Here is a 22,137-nt window from a genome sequence, read left to right on the forward strand (position 1 = left end):
CCCACCCCAATGTGACTTATGTGAAATCAGACAGCTACCTATGGTTCACCAAGATCTGTTCCTAGGCTTGGCAGGGCATGTGATGCAATGAAAAAGGGAATCAGACCCTGAAACGGTGAACTCAGTAATAAACAATGCTGAGAAATTAGATCTGAATTGCCGTTTGTGTGTGCCACATCACTCTCTAAAGTAGAGCACATTGTTTTACATCTTTTCATTGACAGAAAAGTCTTCTGATGTGTAATAAAAAGTGACTTTGTAACCAAATACAACTACTTGGTACCCTTAGCAAATGTTCTCTAGTATCTATCCCATTGAAGAATAGCAATTTATCCGATTTAGCACCAATCCCTTACTATGGCAGTTAACAGAGATATCTGACTTGGTGCTGAAGAACATCTGAAGGTTATTATAACCTGTATAAGGTACAGGCAGGCCTGCGGTTACTACTGCACTGTATGCTTTGCCAAGTGTAACAGCACTAAAGTTATACATTAGCTCTGTGAAACTGCAGTGTTCTTGCATATTACGTTAATATCAGTTAATAGGGAATTAGTGCCACCTAATGTAAAATTGTTACCCAAGTGTCTCAAAGAAAGGAAAGACTTTCTCATTCCCTCTCTTTCATTTGCAATAAACATTAGTGAGATAAAAACAACCATGAATTATGGAGCTGCTAAATATTATATATTCCTATGATATTAAATATTTTCTATTCCTATTACATAAAATTTACCTATGATTAGTAACACATAATCTGGTCTATTCTAACTGAGAAATTGGCCATTTCCTAATGCTCTAAAGGATTAATTGTGGTAATGAAATACTTTCCTCTTACACTCCTGTGTAAACTATAATTATTTTGGTCCCAACTCTACAAATGCATACGTAAGCTCTTAATTGTACTCAGGTGAAGGGAATTAGTGCATCTATAAATGTTAATGTGAGCAGAAGCAAGATCCTACATGCATTTTTTCCTTTTACTAAAGGTAAAGCCCAAATTCCAAAGATCACTCAGTCCCTCTGGATAGTCTGTAGGAGAAAAATAATCCTTTAATAAGGATTAGTGAGAGCAAAGATAAATATGGAGTGCTCTGGTTCCTATTGCCTATCAGATATCTTCTATCTGAATCAAGTTTGCTAAAAATAAAAATAATTGAAAAAAAAAAAAGAACAAAGAGGAAGGAATCATTAGCACAACAACAACAATGTATAACAGAAATACAGCTGAGATGAGGATGTGTTTCCTTGCTGAGATGTAGTCATTAGTCACCCCTGCCCAAAGATCATTCGACATTAACGCAGTGACCCAGACTATGTATCCTGTTATCTAAGAAAATGTGATGAGCAGTCTAGGGCCCAAGTCAGGATACTCCTTTTATAGGTCTAGTTAAAGCTTTTGCTGAAAAAGCTTTGTTTTATCTTTTCATTTCATTTTAATGCCAACATATGCTTAGATGCTATTATTACATTTGATATTTTAGAAAGGATGCAGTTGAGCCAAAATTACTTTAGTCATTGCTACTGTAACTCAGACTAGGCCTTTAAACATTTGATCTGAGATGCATCTGAATATACTGGTAAAGAGGAGATGGTTACAGGCAAATACTTCATTTTGTTACCTTAAAAAAAAAAGAGAAAGCCAATCAGTGCATGACACTTTGTAAAGAGTCAGAAAAAGCAATCACTAAATGTCATTTTACAGGAGCTTTTGAAAGTATTTAACTCATAATGCTATAAGCACTTCCAGGTGGGCAGGAATGCAACTACATTGGCTTTGTTGCATGATTGATAGGGTATCATAGATGAGGTGAGGAAAAAGTGTCCAATCTCAGCTTTTCTGCTATATTCAATAATTTTGGTACAGGTCTAATATGAAAACTGACTTTAAGAGAAAAGCAACTTTGAGAGAATTAGGGCCGAAAAAAAAAAAATCTTTTTTTTATAATGTGAATGTATTGACAGCCACTATTTGGTTACACTAACATTTATAGTAAGATACTTCATTTTTCTCAAACTGAAACATGAAATTTATAAAAGTATTAAGTCATCTAAATCCTTAAAAAAAAAGAAAGCATGCAATTTGGTTCAATGAACATGACGTGAAATCTTAGAAAGACAACAGATATTTTGAAAACTAAACACTGAATATTGGGAGGGGTTTTAAAATAAATTTCAGCACAGTCTAAATGCTTTAACTGAAATACAATGCTCAGTGTAGCTAGATGAGATGTTTTGACTAACAAAATGAAATGACTAGTGATAAAAAATTTTAATAAATAAACTGCATACATTTCCCTTCTCACTGAAGTAATTTTAAAATTGCACTATTGTTAAGTGATAGCACATATTAGAAAACTCAAAATCTAATTGTAAAAGTAATTATTTGTGTCACGCACTCATTTCTTTTTATATTACAGCTCCTATTTAACTCCTATTTTTGTGTAAATGATAAACATGTTTGTAGCTGCATTTATATCAGGTTATATATTTAAAGCATAAATTGTCTCTGTCAGGATTATTACTCATTCTGATGTACAGAAAATGCATTCTGGAACAAGTACACAAAGTCATACGATCTGGCCTCTGAGATAGTTATGAGTCTAGTCGTAAATGGGTTTTGCTTGTTTCAGGGAGCCTGTGACAGACATAAATGGAAACCTGAGGTGCCTCTGGTTGCCGAGCTAAACCTGACTGTCTAGTTGAAACTATTTTCAACTAAGTGCTAAATGGTGGTGTGCTTCTCCCTAAATTTTGTCATTTCATCTTTCTGAAACACCTGTGTGCCTGTGAGCTGCACGGGAGGTACTTTGGATGGCGCGGCCTCCCCAGGCAGCCTGGCTCCATGCCTCTGTCTCCTGGGCTCTCTCCTCTATCTCCTGCCTCATCCAGCTTTAACTGCAGATGATGCTATTTCTCCTCCTAGCATGCAAAGAGGAAGCCATCCTGCTGGGCTGAGGAAAGGCGAGGACAATTCTCATTAGGTTTATTCCAAAGCTTTGACGTGAGGCCTCCACAAAAGAGGCCAGTGAAACACAACCCTGGCAATGGGCTCCATTACAAATACAGGCGCCCCATTCCCAAGAGGAGCTGAACAGTGCCAAGGAGTCTCCAAGGGCTTTACAAGAGAGGCCTGATGTCAGAATGTACATGAATGCTGTGGATCTTACTTTTGTATGTGCAGAGGGCTGAATATCTCAAGTCTGAGTGGAAACACCACTGAACGCTGCAAAGTCCACGTTGTTGTGACAGTACCCTCCGCATTTCTTAACCCCATGCACAAACTACCCTCCTAGCAATCTTCTCTTCAATGGTGCCAAGGTTTCACGAGCATTTGAAAGCATTTCATGTCAAAGCAGTTGAATTCACAGAAATTCAAGCCAAAAAAACACCTCATCATATAGTCGTTTGTCTTGTGAAACCAGTTACATAAGGGTGCCTACGTGGTCTCTCCTCTTGCTCGTATGTTCTGGATAGCAGCTGCTGCTAAGATGCTCAATCTTACAGAAAGTTTTTGAGGGCAGTGTTACAAAAGCCACCCAGATAAATGCTGTTTTAGTAGAGATGAACCACCGAGGAGAGAGAACTGTTCAAATTGGACAGAAAAGATCACCCAATTTTATTTTGGCTGGGGTATGGAATGGGGTTTAGACTTAATGGCAATTTTGCAAGTACCATTAAACCCTCAGGTATAGGTTGTGGTAGCTGTTATGCTGTATAAAAGGGTTACAGCAACAAAACAATCATACATACAAAATGAGTGTACACTGATTATGAAGATGCTGAAACTTATGTAGTGCAGCCAGTGGCCAAGGGGTGAATGCTGGCAGTCTTCACAACCCCTCCTCTTGGTCAGATGGTCTGGATAACCACAGCTGAATGGATGAAAGAGTGAGCAGAAACCGCCTCACTTAAATACCCCAAAACTGACCTAGAGGGTCTTTGCCCCACACTGATGGAGTAGCTGAGGAAGACAACCATCAGCTACATTTAACAGTAGCCTGGGAATTACAGGGGGGCTTTAGAAAAAAAGAGGAGCCCAATAGAAATGAGTAATGAAGCAGCCCAAAGTGTGTGCAGGGCTGGGCGCCCCAGGGAGCAGGCTCTTGGGAATACACACAGAAGGATGCAAGATGCTCGTAAGTGTCTGTTACCATTTTGTGAGTGTCTAGCATTGTGATGGATCTCCCCTATTGCTGGTATTGATCCTAAATGCACAGGTCACAGATTGCCAGTTATTTATGTGCTGTTAATAAATCAATAAGCCATTTGATCTTGCTCTGATTTAAACCACCTGAACTGAGGAGATTTTCCCCATACCAGCCATATATTGCAGTGGGGTGTTCTGGGCTCTGGTAACTGCTGCTCCTGTCCACAAAAGATTTTCTTTCTCATACCCTCTCCACCTTCCCATGCCCTGAATTTCTGCATTTGCTAAGATGTCAGAAAATTCATTTCTCGACTCTAGTTGAGCCAGCATTTTTATTTATTTTTTTTCTCCACTGTTTTGTGAGTGAATTAAATACAGTAATAGCCAAAGAGCCTGCTTACGAATATAATGTATCATATTGCCAGATCCTATAAAAAGGGAACAAGACTTGGCAACATCCTGAGTACTGGAACGTGGAAAATAAACAAACAAAAAAATCCACTGATGAAAGTCCAGGAGTGAAGATTTCTCCATGACACTGTACCCTTCTCTTAGTACGTTTAAATTCAATTAGCACACTGAGACATGTTCCAGAGCCTTTAGTTCAGCTGTGACTTCTAAGGTGAAAAAAACAGAGCAAAACCCTTTTCTAGGGGAATTTATTTTTAAGTCTCAGGGTCTCTACTATGTTTGAGAGATCAGTGAGAGGGTGCAGAAAGTCACTGCAGTTTTGCTTGCCTGTGATCTCTTGCTGCCTCAAGAACAATGAATGCCTTTTTTCAAGCAAGCTGGCTTGTCTGTTTGCTAAGCCATTTCTTTGAACTGCCTTCCATTAAAAAGAAAAGCGCATTTTACTGTACCAGATATACTGGAAGATTCTTATTAAGGCACAAAATAGTCCTTCCCCATGCTCTTATGATCAAATTGTGTACAATGAGTGAAATTGGTCCCTGCACACAGCAACAGTGCAAGGCTTACTGCATCACTCACATCCCAATTACACTTTCAGGGCAGTGCATTGGCATTAGGAAGGCCAGTTTGCCCACAGACACACTGCACACAGTGTGATCCACTTGTCCTAGGTGGTGAGCTTTGTCTAAGGTTTCTAAGCTTGCCTTGTCCTGTCTGCCAAAAGCCTCACAAATGAATTTCTTGTTGAGATTTTTTTGTGGAATTCTATGTATCTGAAGAACTGCTTGTGTAATGTGCTACAGAATGTGAAAGAGACATGTTCCTTTTTTTTTTTTGTCATCAAATTTCTGCATTTCTGGCATTTTCAGAATCCATATTTCTGGACAACCATATCATATTATCTCAGATATGTGTTCAAAGGAAGTAGGATTTTTCATGCAGTTTATGCAGGTTCTGATGTTAAGTGGTGTTGTCTCTGCAGGAAGAAAACAAACAAACCTCTACCTCTATACTGAGTAGTAATAGATGTAGCTGGTGTCTTCAGCTGTGAGAGATGCTGATAATTCAAAGCTCAAAAAGAGAAGAAAAAATCCCCACAAATTAAATCGTTTACCACTTGTATTGTGCAAGTCCCCCCACATTGCAGCGCTGTGACCGAACGATGCTGATCCCCTCTGTTTACCCCGTGACAATGGGCTCTGCTGAAAACTGATCAAGGAGGAGTCCTCAAGAGGTACAGTGGGACATGGATTTGCTCTCCTTTCACTTGCTAAAGACCAGCTTGCAGTGATAAAGAAGACACTGAAAGAAGACTAAAAGGTCAGAAGAGCTGGTGCTACGTGTTTTTCTGCCTTTGCTGCCCAGCAAGGGAGCATGAGACGAACCAGCTGCAGTGAATGAGTACGAGTTTCTGCAGCCGCAGACTCTTGACGCGGCATGCTTGTTGGCAGAGAAGTCCTGGCCAAGCCAACCTGATACCCAAACACAGCGTGTGAGGCCCTTGGCTGGGCCAGCACAGTACAGTATAGTACTTTGTAATCCAGGATCAGAGGGCTGATCTGTCTTGGAAAATGCGGTTTTGTGGATTTGGGTCTTTATATGCACATAGCTAGTCAAGGGGTATCTTGCAAGGGAAAGGAGCCTGCTTATTCTGGAAGAGTTACAGCGGTATATATTCCTCCTCAAGTGTCCTCTTGTATTAATCCTGAGGCAGCATCCTGTTCCCCAACCCTGAATGCCATTTTTGTACATATTTCATTGTTACATTTATATGGTTGCACAATGCAGCAAGAGCTGATAGGGTCTGCATTTTCAATTAATTTTCTTAAAGTAAAAATCATGTTTGTCTATTTTAAAATGCATACACCAACACAATGGAAATAAAAACCAAAATCTGAGTCAAAATTGTCATTAGTTGGGATTGCCTGACTGCTAAAACAAGGCTGCAGCTTTTGCGTATAGCTTTCTGGTCATTTATGATTTTTCCCAAAGCAGACATATAGCCCATGAGCTACGATTACAAGCTATATCACACATGCATTTAATTCCCATGATGGAATACATGCTATTTCTTCATTTCATTGCTAAAATGGTAAGCTTTATTTTCTTCTACTGTTGATTTTTATTTCAGAAGAGTCTGCAGTAAAGTGTTTTATGTTTTCTGAGTGCAGTAAAATCAAGTCAGATACCTGATTCCAGTATGAACTTCCTACTGTATATTAAGAATTAAGTAGAAAGCTGATTGTAGCAGATTTGTCAGAACTAGATCTTTAAAGACATACCTCACAGTGTGATTCATTTTCTATTAAATTAGTTATTTGTCCTCCACGCTATAATCTTTTCAGGGAGATATCTAACATAGTTTGAATGCAAATTCAGCCCTAGGGAAATAAAGCACATAGGAGAACCAACGTAGTCATATTCCATTTCCATTAATTCTTTCGTTTGTTAACCTCAAATTTGTTTCAGTCTGTATCAGATACCAATGCTGTCATTCTTGCACTTTATTATGCCTTTCAATGTGTTTCTTTCCTGGAATTGAATTATGTTTCTTGCTGGAAAATAACACAAATTCAGAGCGGGTTTGGAAAAAATCTTTTGTAGTAACTACCTCTACTTATATTTTGTGACCATGGCACACCAGAGCCAGCTCATGTTCATGTGTTCTAGAGAATGAAACAGGAATTGAGAACATCATCACTGATTTATAGGTTAAGCCTAAGCGGTTTCCAGGCAATGTCCTAAAGTTATGAGGCCTGCTGTTCATACTACTCCATGAAACAAAGGGAGTCTACGGAAGGAACTTGAAGAAAGCTACTGCTGCTTTACATGTTATTTTAGTTGTTTGTTTAAAGTTCAAAATCTACACATTTCTTTAATATCTCTTGGGATAGCCACTTCCCTGGGCAGCCTTTTCCAGTGCTGTGCAGCCCTTTCAGTAAAGAAATTTCTCCCAATATCCAACCTGAACCTCCCTTGGTGCAACTTGAGGCCATTTCCCCTCGTTTTATTGCTTGGATTCTTGGAAATGATACTGCATTGTAAGAGCACACCTGATTGAGCCATCCTGGTGCAAAAAGGCTGGGGAAAGAGAAATATTGCCTCAATGATTTCTCTTGCTGCCCTCCATCACTCTTAAGCAGACAGATTTGGGCCATACACATTAGATTCTTCTTCCTCTCTGATTTCAGCCGTGCTTGGCTGGAAAGCTGTACCTTCCTAGAGAAAGACATTCTTATACAAATATGTACACACATATGCATCTCAGGGAAAAGGCACTCTGGAGGGCTAAATTAAGATTTGTGATCTTAGGACCATATAGCACAGGAGGAGGCTTACCAGAGGAGGTTTGATCTTTCAGGAAATTTGTTCTGTTACTGCTGTAGGTATTGCAGAGCAGACTGCCTGCATTGAACAACAGCAAGAGCACTGAAAAATTATGATGATGTCAGTTTGTGGAAAATCTGGCTCCTAACCTGCAGAATGCAGTGAGGCCCTATAAGTGAGTACACAATGCTGCAAAAGTTAGTTAAAAATCTAATCCCATCCCTATTACAATCAAAGGGTTTCTACTTCGTGATTTAATAGTGATCTGGAGAAGACTTGTAATTAAAACTTGGAACTCTCTGGTTGAAATTGGCATTTGCATCTTGATAACTGCAAATCAGATATTCTTTAACCAGCTTCTTTTCCTTGCCTTTCCCTCCCTTTCCCTGCCTTGCCTTGCCTTGCCTTGCCTTGCCTTGCCTTCCCTTCCCTTCCCTTCCCTTCTCTTTCCCTCCCTTTCGTAACTACAAAGTACAGTAATCATTTTCAGACCAGTGTTGATCTTTACAAAGCTTGCACCCAGATGCTTCATGTATATAAAATATTGTCTACCTGTTGATACCTACCACTTGATAGGCCCTTCAGTACCACATGAAAAATGTGTTCTCAGTAACAAAGAAATGAACGAATGAACAACTGAAATGTCAAAAAGCCTTGAAAGAGAGAAATTGCATCCTCTCTGATCTCTTCAAAGCACTTCCAGGCACCATATTACAAAGGCAAGCAAGGGGAACTGCTTGTAAAAGAGACTCTCTTTGCAAAGCTTGATCCGGGAAGCCCTGATCAACCCAAGTGCTCTCGTTGGATAACGCTGGCCTTTGAAGGAGCCGTAACTGAGTACCCATACCACTGTGACCTACAGCCATTAACACAAGAGATAGCTGGAAGAATTAGTCTCATGTTACTAGCAAATTGTTCTCACATTACTCTACTAGATGCCCAGCTGTGATTTTATAATGTGCAATTATACCGTGTTAAGTGAAATTATTATTTCCAGGAAGAAGCAGCATCAAGGGAGTGTCTGTACTCTGGGAGCATGAACTTCAATTTGACTGTAGATGTGCCAGCCCTGGAGTCCATCCTCTAACAACAAAAACTGCTAGGCAGACAAGGAAGTTGAATGTGAAAAAGCCATGCCTTGCAGATAAGGTAGGTGATATTCTCAGGATGCAAAAGGCTTACTTGTTGCTGGGTGGAAGTCTCTGCCTCAGCCTGAGCAACAGATGCATCCTTACACCCAGCCTGTGGCTCACCCTGGACTTCCAGGAAATGCCACAGTGCCTTCCAAAGAGGCATTGCTAGCAAGTCCTCTGTGCTCGATCCTTTCCATGCTTCTGCTTAAACATATGCACTAAGATGAGCTCTGCTGTGGGCCTCACGTCTCAGATGCAGGCATAAAAAGTTCAAAACATCCATTGAGAAATGGAAGTGTCTCTTTCATGCAGCTCCAACAGATTGCCATGGTGTAGTGAGGAGGCCTTCCACTGTCCTTCTTCCAGGGTCCTTGACTTCATCACAGACTTACACTTGCACAGTTGGGCCTCATGGGGCCTCATCAGCCCAAATTTGCAGTGACCATGCTGCCAGGAGCAAGCACTCTCTTTCATTAGGTCCGAACTGAAGGCAGGACCACTTTTTTGCAGATTTGACAATTTTTCAGTGACGGTCAGTCCCTGCATGACATTTTTGTCCTTCCTGCCATGAGTTCATCTTGGGTCTGTTAGCATAGTCTCCTTGTGGTCTCAGCCTGGGAAGTATGATATGAACAACATTCTTTTATCTACGTGGGCAAACTTAGCAGGTGCATTGCAGCCCACCAATTAGGAGTTAGTTCAATATTCCTCTATCTCCTTTAAATGCATTAATCTACAATCTGATGAGAATGCAAACGACCACCAGTTCAGCCTGACAAACCACTAATGGCACTAAGAAGACGATGTATTATTTGACCTGCTCTGCTATTAATTTCTCTTTATTCTTGTTATTATTTTATTTATTTGTTTATTTATTGGTCCTTGTGCACCTACTAACAAATTGTTAGCCAATTCTGTTATATTTCATTATATCGTCCTATTTCATATAATGAAGAACAGGCTGCTGAATGAAACCCTGTCAGTGAAGGCCTGCATTATGCAGACTACTTCCATGTCAAAAAATTCTTTTCCTTGACCACTGTTTAATGTTGCACTGTACTAGCAGTAATCACTACTTAGTGTGGCAGTTTTCCATGAATTTGTACAAAGTCAATGACATAATAATTGAACCGTGTTAATCCCCTTATATATTACATGTAATTGTTGCAGGCAGGCTTCCTTGCCTTTTGTTTCCATTATTTCAATATGTGCTATACCATTGCATAATTAAATACATGCAGCAGACAACTCTCTTTGAGACTCTTGAGCCCTGTTTACTTAATTTTAAAATGTTTTATGGTAGAATAAAAATTTACAATACTCCAGCCTACAAAAATGTAATCTGCTGTAAAATGTCTCTCTAATTGAATTTGGTGCTCCCAATGACTTTCAGGGTATTGCATGCCACTGTAGGCATGATCACCAGAATAAAACTGATGATAATATGCATCCAGAATGAATGTGAAAGAGGTATCACCCTTTATGCCACTTCTTTTAGTGGCTACCCATCTGATGTATATTTCTAGATGTTTTATTACTGGCACATTCCAGTCAATCATCATTTGATGCTTCTCTCCTGCGTATCACCAGTAGAATAATGTAGGTAATCTTTTTTTTTTCCTCTGGCTTCTCCTCAGATATGTTTGGGAGTGTGAATTTGCATTCAGGATTGACACGATGCAAAAATAAGATAAAAATAAAACATCTCCTACTCATCATGTGAAGTCATCCTTAATCTAAAGGAGCTTGGAGCAGAGAGGAGTTTAGTTGATGCTTGGTGAATTCGTGAGTACTGAGAGCTTACAGCAGCGAGACCTTCCTTTGAATAACCTTTTGCCCCCAAGTATTGGGACAAACAGACCTATGAGGCATTGCACCCATATTGAAAGAGAAAAGGCTATGGGGAGACTAATTCTGAGAGTGTTTAATGTTTGCTGATTGTTTTCCCAATGACCTAAAGTGGTCTGATTCCTTGATGTTTGGCATTGAGCAAAGGAGAATAAAAAATATATAGTTTTTGTTTCTGTTTTTTTGCATTTGAGAACTCAAAAAAAAAAAAATCGTAGGACTGGTTTGTGCTACTTAGACATTGCCCTGCTTTCAAAGCTATAGCACAGGCACCACTGTCCATCTGGACAGAAGTCCATCTAGAATGGGGAACACTTGGTTTAATGGAGCAACAATGCAGTATCTCCTTTAGTGGTACAGAAACAAACTAACCCTTGCTCAGCTGGCCAGCCCTGTAGGGCCCTGCACCACATCTCTTTGAAATCAGCTGTAGTCTTCATGTAAATTTAGCAGCTTAAGTAAGGAGCCTCTTTCCTCCCATCAAAGGCACAGCAGAACCAAGACTCTCCCTCATCTCAGTCCCTTTTTTTCCCTCTCTGAGGACCTGAGTGCACCTTGGGGAATCAGGAAGGGCTGCAATGCATCCTAATTCCAGCCAGAAGATTATGGCCGGTCTTTATTTTCTCCTCTGTACTTCAAAGAATTTGTACTGAAAGGATCCACCTTGCCTGGCCTGATTCAGCAAGGCAAATTGTGAACCTTGTTACTGCCATTTCTCAGAAGAAGAAACCCCCTGAGCATATGTTCAATGCTATACTAAAGTCCAGTGAAACAAGTTACAAATTACTCATTCACAAGTAAGTCTCCAGCAAGAGACTAGGTTCAATACATTACTTTAATAATTTTATTCTGGATTTGCCTGTAGACAAATCAACTTCTAAATCGCCATTCTACCCCTTAAATATCTCTCCATCCCATGGGTGAGCTCACATAATTTCCATACACAGTATTTTCCAAACTGTTGCAGACTGAGAGAGTGAGTGGCCAAAGGAGGTATCACTAAGTGGATGCCATATCCTGAAACAGTTCTGCTGCAGCAGCTGCTGGGCATGATACGAGATTATGTGGACTCTTGGACAGACCTCAGGTTTTTTTATATTACTAGCAAAGGCCCGAATAGATATCAAGAAGGCTTTGCCACCTTTCGATTATTTCCTTACTTTGCTGCCTTAGGGCATGAGAGGTCTCTGTGTGGTTTCCTTTAAGTATTTCTGTAGGCTTTCTAGGTTAAGGTGTTTCAGGATGCTTTTGGGGATGTGGCTTGGAAAGGATGGGTGTTGGTGAGGAAGTAAAGTGTTAAGGAATGTTTTGAAAGCTGCAGGGTTTCTGATTGAAAGTTTATACCAATAAAGAGGGTTCCTGGTGAACTTTTAAAAAGTTAAAGTGCAAAGCTAAAGTTCTGGTTATACCATTGGAAGAAGTGGCTTGAGGTAAACTGCAAAGCACTTTCAGACTCCTCTCAATCCAAAGAGAAATGCCAGTGTTTGGTGCTTCCTCTTGCACTTCTGCAAAATCAGACCATTCTGTTTGTTTTTGAATACGTAGCAGGTGCTACTGAAAAGGAGGCAAAAAAGCGTTCTCCATAATCATAGGTGACAGAATAAAATTAAATGGCAGCAAGGGAGATTCAGAATAAGTAAGAAAAATGTTTTCCAGTAGTAAAAATAAGGAAAAGCAGATTAAATTGTCCAGGGAGCTTGTAGAGTCTCTATCCATAGAGGTATTTAAGAGCAAAACAGCATCAGGTCTGTCAAGAATTATGTTTTGTCATTTTGTTTTGTTTTGTTTTGTTTTGTTCTTTTTTTTTTTTTTTTTTTCATAGGTTGGATAGTAGGAGAAATGGCTTCCCTAAAAGGGTTGTGCAGCATTGGAACAGGCTGCCTAGAGAACTGGTTGAGTCACCATCCCTGGAGGCTTTTAAGAAACGTGTAGATTTGGAATTTAGTAGCATGGTTTAGTGGTGGACTTTAGTGCTAGGTTATAGGTTGGACTAGATGATCTTAGAGGTTGTTTCCAACCTGAATGATTCTGTGATTCTGTATGATTTGTTGCTCTTGCCATGTGGAAGGGAAGATCATGGGGAGATCTCTACAACCCCCTGGGACATTGTGAGTCTGACTTAGGTGCTAAAGGTGCTCTGTGGTTATCTAAATTAGAACAAATATAAGCTAAAAACTTTTACACAAATCACTAAATTTTGTGCATTTACTACAGTGTTGGTCAGCAACTCTTTAGACTATTGTGTTTGTAGTACAGGTAAGGTGGCATTTTTCTTCACAAACTATGGTTGGTTGGTTGGGTAAGGAGAACAAGCTGCTTTACACCTAATCAAAGGTGGACAAGTATAATGCTATTTTCTATTTATGTATAATGCATCTTCAAGTATGAGTCCTGGGTCCTGCAATGAAAAAATTCAGATATAATGAATGCCATAAAGCTCTCAATTTAAAAGTGATAATTCATTGCACCATTTGATTGTTTTGGATAAATGCAAATAATTATGAAATCCTGTAATGAAGGGATTATTTTTTTCCCCCAACATGCTAAATGGTAAATTCCTGTGTCAAATGACTGCCAATTTAAAAGGAGAATTAAACCAGTGGCCTGATAGCTCTGTAAATTATTTGTGATTCAGCAAAGCATGAAATTTGGTCATGCACCATGCTTGGTCACCAACATATTGCTGTGCTGACATTTGAACATAACTGAACTTCTTTTCTTTCTCCATTGCATATTAGAAGTTTGGAAATAAAAATACAGAATTACTCTGAGGCAGGTCTGGTAACAGAGCAGTGTCACCACTCCTACTGATGCTGCCTCGCTGCACTAGCCTTTTACAGTGCCTCGGGACCAAAACCCTGTCCTTCCAAACTACCCACGCTTTGGCAAACCTTTGGGCTGCTCAAAAGGTGCCCCAGTTGTTATGGTAGGATAGAGACTTCGGAACCACCTCCGGGGTGTTCTTCAGACTATTAATCTCCAGAAATCATGTGGAAGATGAGCGCTACAGATTGTTCACCAAGGATTTTAATTCACATCACTTAGTCATGGAAACGATACATGGTCTGGGTGAATGCCAATGGGGCTTTGTCAGGAGGTGTTGCCAAGCCTCATGAGATAAGGTACTCAAACTGCATGCAATCTGGCATTTTTGACATCCCAGGACCTGCAACAGGGATGCACCCTAGGATGTCCTACTGGGATGGCTTTCAGGAGCAACAAAAAAAGAGTGGCAATAGTGTGACAACTGAAAACCTCTTTTTCAGCCTACAGGCTCTCTTTATCCCCCCAAACAAGAACAAATACTTTTGATTGTATATATATAACATCAAACCAGTTTTGTTGTTACTATATACATGTACTCTGCTTTAAGCACCTTCCTCAGAGCCCCATTCGATGTCTGTGTAGCATGCGATTCCATCAGTATAAATACAGTTTTCAGCAACATAGAAGCTGAATAACAGTGACAGCTGTGTTGGCCTCCCATCGTGGAGCACAGTCACACCCTGATGGGGACTGTGGGAGTGCACGGTACGACCACATCACCTGATGGAAGACAATGTGGTAAACATCCAAAATCCCTTCACCCTGTTCTGATAAATTTACTGGTTCTTCTACAGCTTCATCTCTTAAGTTTTACAGCACTCCTCATCCATTGTTGTGAACAGTATAATCCCTGTAATGACTTTTGAATTTTCACTGCTTGCTTAAATTTTTGATAACAAAACCAAGGGGTGAGGCATGCCTATAGCATACAAATACAGCAGAAATATTCATAGAAGCAGTAAACCTTGTACACGGGAAATGAATGTAGGGCCAAGATTGTTCTTTTGTATAGATATTTAGGTGCTCAGTTCACATGACTGTTTTTCTCTTTTAGAAATCAACTTTATTTAAGGACAAGAGTGCATGGTGATGGCAGCAGGAGCCACGTCTTCCAGAGAAGCACCTCCACAGAGCGCCTTGGGAGAGGGGCATGTCGTCTCTTAAACATGGCATGGCCAGTGCCAGTGGTCCTGGCCCATTCATTCACTGTCCTTTCTCGTTCCTGTTTCTTCTTGTGTCTAATGAGTGAGGTCATTACGCAGTAAGCATTCTGATAGCAGTCCTTTTCCTATTAAATTGGGGAGAAAAAAAAAAAAAAGAGCAACCCTGAAAGGTTAGACGTTTTAATTGAATATGTAAACTTTGATCATTTAAAAAGAAAAAAAAAAACACGGACTATTTCTGGCATATCAAAATTAGCATTCCAGAATACCAACAAGTAGATGTAAAATAGCATACAAAAAGATTAACGTGTTATAATTATGCATTTGAAAGATACTTAAAATGTAAACTGATTTTAATTCCTGAAAGGCTATTAGAAAGATTTATTTTATATATAATTGCAAAAGTTATAGGCAGAAAAAATTTCTGTTATAAAGCTGTCTCTTCTTTGAGCCTGTTTTCATCTTCGATATACCAGGAAATAAGTGAACCTCTTTATTAAAAAATCCCAAACCAATACAAAAAAATAAAATACCTTCTCCCATCTCTCTTTCTTCCCATATCAACTTTTCATGGCTCACAGGATACAATGATCTTGTTTGAGATGGATTTTGGAGAACTTAGAGATAGAGCTATTATTGGCAATACAAAAAAAAAAAAAAAAAAAAAAAGAAGGCTGAATTATTTGCTAGAGTAGGTGGAAATCATCAGTTTTAAAAACTGATCACAGAATTACATGCATCCTTGGGGAACATCCTGAAGTGTCACATTTTGAATTGTAGAAATAAAATTTTAATGCATCAAGTTCCTAATGCATGAACATTCTTTTTGCAGGATTTGTTCAGGTATTTTCCTGTGTCTTGCTAAGCATTCACCACTTAATTTCTCTTGAGTTACACTCATTGTCAATTTATTTATTTTTTTAAAGTCTGATTTGGTTTTCACACTAAACAGAATGCTTTTACAGGTAAGTAGTCTAATGTATTCTATAAAATGTTTCTTTTAAGAGACTTTTTGTTGCAAATAAAATATTCTCCAGCATGATTTGAAAGGTGACTTAAAAACAGATGGCATTAGGTGCTGCAGTCAATTCAAAACTTCATCACAGGCTTCAGCAATGAAGTGGTTACAGGATCATATTTGGGAGCAGCATAAAAGAAAATTTACATTCCTTGCAACTCAAGCATCACTTTGTGTTTGTTTTTGTGGGATTGGTTACAATGACCGTGTCTTCTACACTACAAGAGATCTTCAGCAGGGCTGAAAGTGGTATTTCATACATTTGATGTCCACCCTTCTGACGGATACAAGTAACACCCCAAAAAACAGCAATTCAAATCACAGCTCAAATGTTTAAAACCTGCCACAGCTTGCCTGTAATCATGCAGTGCAAAGCCTGCTAATATTAGAAATGCACATGCTTAAGGTGGTCTTCTGGTTTACGAGTGAGATATTACAGATATGGCCATTGGAAAAGAACAGAACAGTGCCATATGTCATTATCAAGGTTTGAATAGGAAAATAAAGTTTTTCAAACTTTGAAAACTCCAAGTAGCCAGAGGTCTATTACAACTCCAGCAAAACCACCAGGAAATAAAAATCCCTCAAAGGATACCATCAGCTGTAATAAAAACTAGCTACAATAACTTCAGCAACCTGGCTTGACAAATAACTGTGAAGATCTATGTGAGTTTGTACTTGGCAGCTACTCAGATGTTCTGCATTTTTGTCCTGTTTGCTAACGATGTAGTGCACCCTCTAGGAGACTGCATTTGAAAGACATTTCAGCAATGACTAAGGTGGATGTCTTATGACAGTTTCCACCAAAGCCGGAATAATTTAACTTTTATGCATACGCCAAACCAGTGCTGTTACTTTTAGTGCTTAATGTGGAAATGAGTCATTTCATATTCTTGGGTAACATAGAAAAGAAATCTTGAAATGAGAAAGCAGAGACAGCATCCTCCAGCCCCGAAGTATCAAAATAATATGAACAAAGTTAAATAAAATTACCTAAATTAAATTATTGTCAGGTATTCTGAGTACACATATCTTTGCTGGCACTAATAATTAACTCTGTGGCTCAATAGCATCCACAAAGACAGAAATTCAAAGACATGATGGCTGCAAAGTCCTTTTCCTGTGTCAATAATCTGATTTAAAAAAAAAAAAAAAAAAAAAAAAAAAAAACAGCTTTTTCTACTAGCACTATTTCTCTTTTATCTCTCCAGCTGTCATGGCTCCCAAAACTCTGGTATTATTTTTTAAAGATTTGTTCCCACAAGTTTCATTGGCATAAAAATTGTGGAAGAAATAAAATTTGGCCCAAGTCAGCCCCCTACAGGTGAGGAACATGCAGGTCTTATATATGTTAGTTATTGAAGACTTTGTAGTGTTATATAAGACTTCATCAGTGTTATATTAAATGAAAATTATGAGAGAATTTTCTGGCCCAAGAAAAATCAAGAATAATGCTGAAAGTCTATATATTTTTTCCATGTGATTCGTACATTAATGACATTCATAAGTATTTACATTTGTTTATATGTATATGCATACATAACATTTACATATACCTTGCATATGCTTTCAGTGCTACTCCTGCAAATATTTTATGCATATACTTACATAAGCATATAAGCAAATACTGAGATCATGCACACATCATTAAGCACATCTAAGAGCCTACCATTATCAAACAGCCTTTTTGGGTTAAAATACTTACAACGAAAAAAATGGTACAATGGTATTGGAAGCTGTGATTACATAAGTATTAATGGAATTGAGCAAGGACCCTGGAAAGGGAACCCGACAAATTGGATGCTGCCCATGTCATCATCCTTGCAACCTTGCCCACAATTTGCTACCTGTGAGAAAAACAACAAGGTTCAGAATCTCATTCATTACCAAGGTACCAAAGTGGCTTTAATACGAATGAGAGCTATATCTCTGAAGCATCATTAGGACACTTTCTGAAAAGGAGAAAACAGTAAGCGTTAGAAGAGCTCCCTAGTCAAATCCCAAATATAAGCAAGAAAAACAACAACAAAAAGCCACCCTTCAGTCTAGAGGAAGCACTGTACAGTACTAATTGCACTCTTTGGGGGGATTTCCCAAACAAAATACAATAGTTACAGGAAAACAGTAATGTTCAGTCAACCTTACACTGCCAGATCTAATTCCCTATTCACTTCCCCTAATAAAGAAAAACAGAAACAAGACCAATGAGCTAAAAATAACTCCTTGCCACTCTATTTTCAGTGCTTCAGCTATTGATTCTTACATGCTCTAGCATCTCCCTTTTGCCCTTGTGGATCCTATGCTTATTACGTGCAAATCTACCAGAAATCAGTGAGGCAGAGCAATTCTTTGTATTCCTTGGCCATGAAAGGCCCCCGCATACTGTCCCATGAGCTCCCTATACCTTTTGTGTAGTCTGTTACATACGGCCCACAAAGGAAAACTAGAGCCCCTTCTGTGACTTCATTTTGCACCAGCAATGCAAAATAAAGGGGCACAGAAGAGGAGCCGATGGTGCTCCAAGCCAGTGAGAAGCTTGTGTTCACAGTAGTCCAAATTGTCAGTTGGCTGAAATATCTTAGTGCCAATTAGGCGATCTCTTTGTAGTAAAGCTTTAAAAAGAAAGAACGTGAAAGACTCCAAGTGATAGCAGGAGGAAGGCATGGAAAATGCTTATGCAACAAGTCACAAAACAAAAATTGGCATATTCACCGTGTACAGTGCAATGGAAAATAAGACTCAGTAGCATCTCCAGCTTGGCTTTTATGTTATATGGGAGAGAAGAAGCATGAAGCTTTTTTGACCGAGGCTCACAGAGAGAAATGGTTTAGCACACTTGAAACCCAAGGGAGTTTTCCAATTAAGAATGACAAACACGGTCAGTGAGCTGAGCCGCAGATCCTGCTGCCAGCCACACAACTTAGTTGTTATGCAGGCCAAAAGGTTTTTAACACCTTCCTAGCAATCTCCAGGAGCAGTAACATTTCCACCCTCTTGAAGATGATGCAGGCCTTGCTCTAGCAAGCTGATACAGCTTTGCCTGTTCTCAAAGCCACCATGTAGGTCTGCAGTCCAATTCCGCACCTGGCAAAGCTCCATCCAGCTAAGTCCAGCTCATGATTTTACCCTGCTCTGCTTTCGTCCTATGTTTGGGCTGTTGTTTTTCAATTTATGACTGTGTTTTTTCGTTTGGCTGTTTTCTCCCCAGCGTGGTCTCTGCTGACCATGACTGCTGGCTTCTGCAACACTGGAGTGCAGCCGAGAGGAGGGCCGGTCATGTACTTCCACGTTCTTTTTAGTCTTTCCCATACTAAAACATCTCAGCTCAAACAGGAAAGAAACTGGAAACCTCAATGCCACTGTGAATTTCAGATTGCTATCTATGCAGTGTGAAAATCCTGTTTCTGCGTAGGGTCACAATCAGAAAGGAGCTAATGATCATATATTATTAATCTGACCACAACTTTAAGTTCTATTTTTAGTGTAGGAGGCCATATTAATAGGTGTGATTTTCACATTAACAGTGTGAAAAGCACAGTTTCTTAGAAATATAAACAAATCAGAAAATGCACATCTTTCATAATTGCAAACTTTAATGGTAGTCAACAGGTATACAACGAGTCTTTAGATGTATATTCAATAGCATCAATAAGGTGAAAGTAAAGCTTATTGTACACGAGATGCATCTGTGAGTGCAGTTGGCCTAGGCTAGACTCCTACTCACATTGCTTTGAAAATAACATTCTGGAATACAAGCTCTTGAAAACAACAACGGCCAGACACCTTAAAATGCATGTTTTCGTTCTGGTCTAAAAGATTTAGGGAGTTGCTTCTGATGGTGAAAAATAGCCTACAGAGAAAACAAAATGCCTTAATTCTTCAATTTAGACACTCACCAAGGTTTAGGCATGAGAGTAAGTTTTATTATTTTGATCTTCACTTCAATTAGGGCAGAAATATCCTTCAGTTTGCATCTGAATTGCTCAATTTTGGTTTGATTTACCAGTCATCCCTAAATGCAGTCCAAATTGCCCTCTGGATTTTATAACTCTCATTGGACAAATAATTTAGAAGGCTACCACTGATGGACTTCTAACACTTTCATATTCAAAGCACGTGACTTGAATGTGTCCCAGGACAGAAATGGCATAGGACCTGACCTAGAGAAGCTTCAAAGGCATTTGTTTCTTTTTCAGGAATACAAGGTTATTGCGTCCAGCATTTCAGAGGTTGCACTCAGAGGCAATCTGTGTTTAGATTCCAGATCTAAAACCAAAATACATAAAAACGTGCAGTCCTGCTGTATCAAAAGCTCATATAACTCAAACTACTATAAATTCATTACCTGTTACATATTTTACATATAATAGGCAGCATGTATTCCTTATGTCACCAACTTTTCTATAAGCAAAAACTTTTCTTACTTTCAAAGGTTTTGTTTTCAAAGGGGTTAATTGCCTTGCTGATGTTTTAAACTTTCTGTAAATGAGGCATTTGATAAAGTAACATTTGTACGGTTTGTTTCTACACTTGTTGGCAGACCTACTCATCTCACAATCTTTGCAAGACACCTGCCTCCAGCATCAGATATGAACTGATTTCTGAAGGCTTTAGTATTTCACCAGGGCAGAAATTGCTTGGAATTGACCTTCTGTTCCTATTATAATTGTTATCACAAAAGCTTTTCTTGTTCTGCATTTGATTTATTATTTCTGAGTGCCTTTGTTTGTGATACATAAACAAACACAGTATTTAAATGATTTATAGCCAACAAACTGTCTTTATTATTGTGATTACAGTTGCACAAAGTTTTTATGCGAAATTATACCTGTTCTCTGGTTTACTTGTCTGAGAACGTTTAAAATGTAGGTAAAATATTTCCAAAAAACATAGCAGATCTGTATTTTATTGTCATAGCATGTATAGTTTGAGTGTGAGTACGTGAATTGTGTGATTAGCTGAGCAGGAAAAAAACACATTCCCCATGACTGAAAAGAGCTGAAACAAAGTGGGATACATTAAAAACCATCGCACAAAACTATTTGTATGCACAACATGTGTTGGAGTGTACATATGCCCATGTGTATATGGCTCTATAAATTCCTTTGTTTTCACTCATACTGTTCCTTGGGCTAATTATAATTTTCATTCTGAAACATGACTGCAGTAGTATCTCAGCGTTAATGAACGCTGTCAAAAGTCACCTAGAAGCAAGAAACGAAGTCACTCTCTTGATCCCTTATAACATCAATTAGTACAATCTCTACAGTAATATCTTATTAGGTGGCAGCATTTCCTACCGCCGGAGATACTAAGTGCGTCACATCCTTTATTACACCTTAATTAAAAAGCACATTCTGCTTGCCTAATGCCTTCACATAGTTGCCTCCTTCCGTCTACTTTTCTTTCCACCTGCTGTCCAGTCCTCCGCTGTCTTGAAGGCTGCTGCCTCCTGCCTTCCTCCAGCGACGGTGGCGGCAGTGACACACAGCGTGCTGCACGCAGGGCTTGTCGGTTCCTCCGTGGGTTTGGTTAGCTTGCACGCTGCACACACGTAGCCCAGGCAGCCCTGGGGCTGAGCACATCTGAACGACAGATTTCATTACACATTCCTTTCCTTCCATCCCATCCGTTTAGCACTTTATCTGGTTTTTGAAGAACATAACAATTTTTAGAAAGAATTTAATGATAGGATGAACTGTGTCAGACAGATGACTTCAAATTATAGTTATTAGAATTCCAGCCTAACAATCTGCACTTTAATAATTTATCACTGAAGAGCTCTTATTTTAAGCTCCTCTTAGAAATGCCTTTTCTCTGCTGTGTGTGTAACTGGGGAGACGACTGACAAGTTCAATGATTTTTTAGCCAATGTTTTCCCCTCTTACCAAGGCATAGGAATATTTTTCTCTTTCTATCCAATGTCTTGCAGCTGCAGAAATCTTCTTTATACTGCAGAATAAAGATGCCTGAAATAGCTGAATTACTCTAATTCAGATCGTTCCATAAGAACTGCAGATATTGCCCACTATACATACATTTTCTACAAGATATTATATAAAACTACTTAATTTGTATAGCAAAGAAGCAAAAGTTTTTGTCCTCAGGGGTTGAAAATTCACTGTGATGGTGTAAAGTCAATAGCTGTAACATACACCCGCCAAGGACCTGACTTCATATTGGGCATCTTCTTGGCTGAGCAGAAAAACTGCATGTTTTCTAGTAAGACTCACGCCAGTGGAAACACTCGAGCAATGGAAA

At 39.1% G+C, this 22,137-nt stretch overlaps 1 protein-coding gene and 1 long non-coding RNA gene across 8 annotated transcripts in view; one reads left to right on the forward strand and one right to left on the reverse strand.

Moving 5' to 3' along the window:
• LOC310885779 overlaps nucleotides 1-22,137 on the forward strand; it is a 60,153-nt gene that overhangs the window by 31,517 nt on the left and 6,499 nt on the right. The window contains exons 2-5 of the long non-coding RNA XR_014574972.1: nucleotides 7,948-8,063; nucleotides 8,886-9,037; nucleotides 10,659-10,864; nucleotides 14,750-14,956. This is a non-coding gene — a long non-coding RNA (uncharacterized lncRNA). The remainder of the gene's footprint in view (nucleotides 1-7,947; nucleotides 8,064-8,885; nucleotides 9,038-10,658; nucleotides 10,865-14,749; nucleotides 14,957-22,137) is intronic.
• The window catches only part of LOC310885740 (uncharacterized protein), a 257,063-nt gene continuing 249,659 nt past the window's right edge, over nucleotides 14,734-22,137 (reverse strand). For all 7 annotated transcript variants that reach the window (XR_014574950.1, XR_014574951.1, XR_014574952.1 and 4 more), the window contains one exon: nucleotides 14,734-21,521. The gene's annotated coding sequence lies outside the window, so the exon portion shown is untranslated. The remainder of the gene's footprint in view (nucleotides 21,522-22,137) is intronic.

The sequence above is a fragment of the Anser anser genome, assembly GCF_964211835.1.
Source record: "Anser anser genome assembly, chromosome: 1".
NCBI lineage: Eukaryota > Metazoa > Chordata > Aves > Anseriformes > Anatidae > Anser > Anser anser.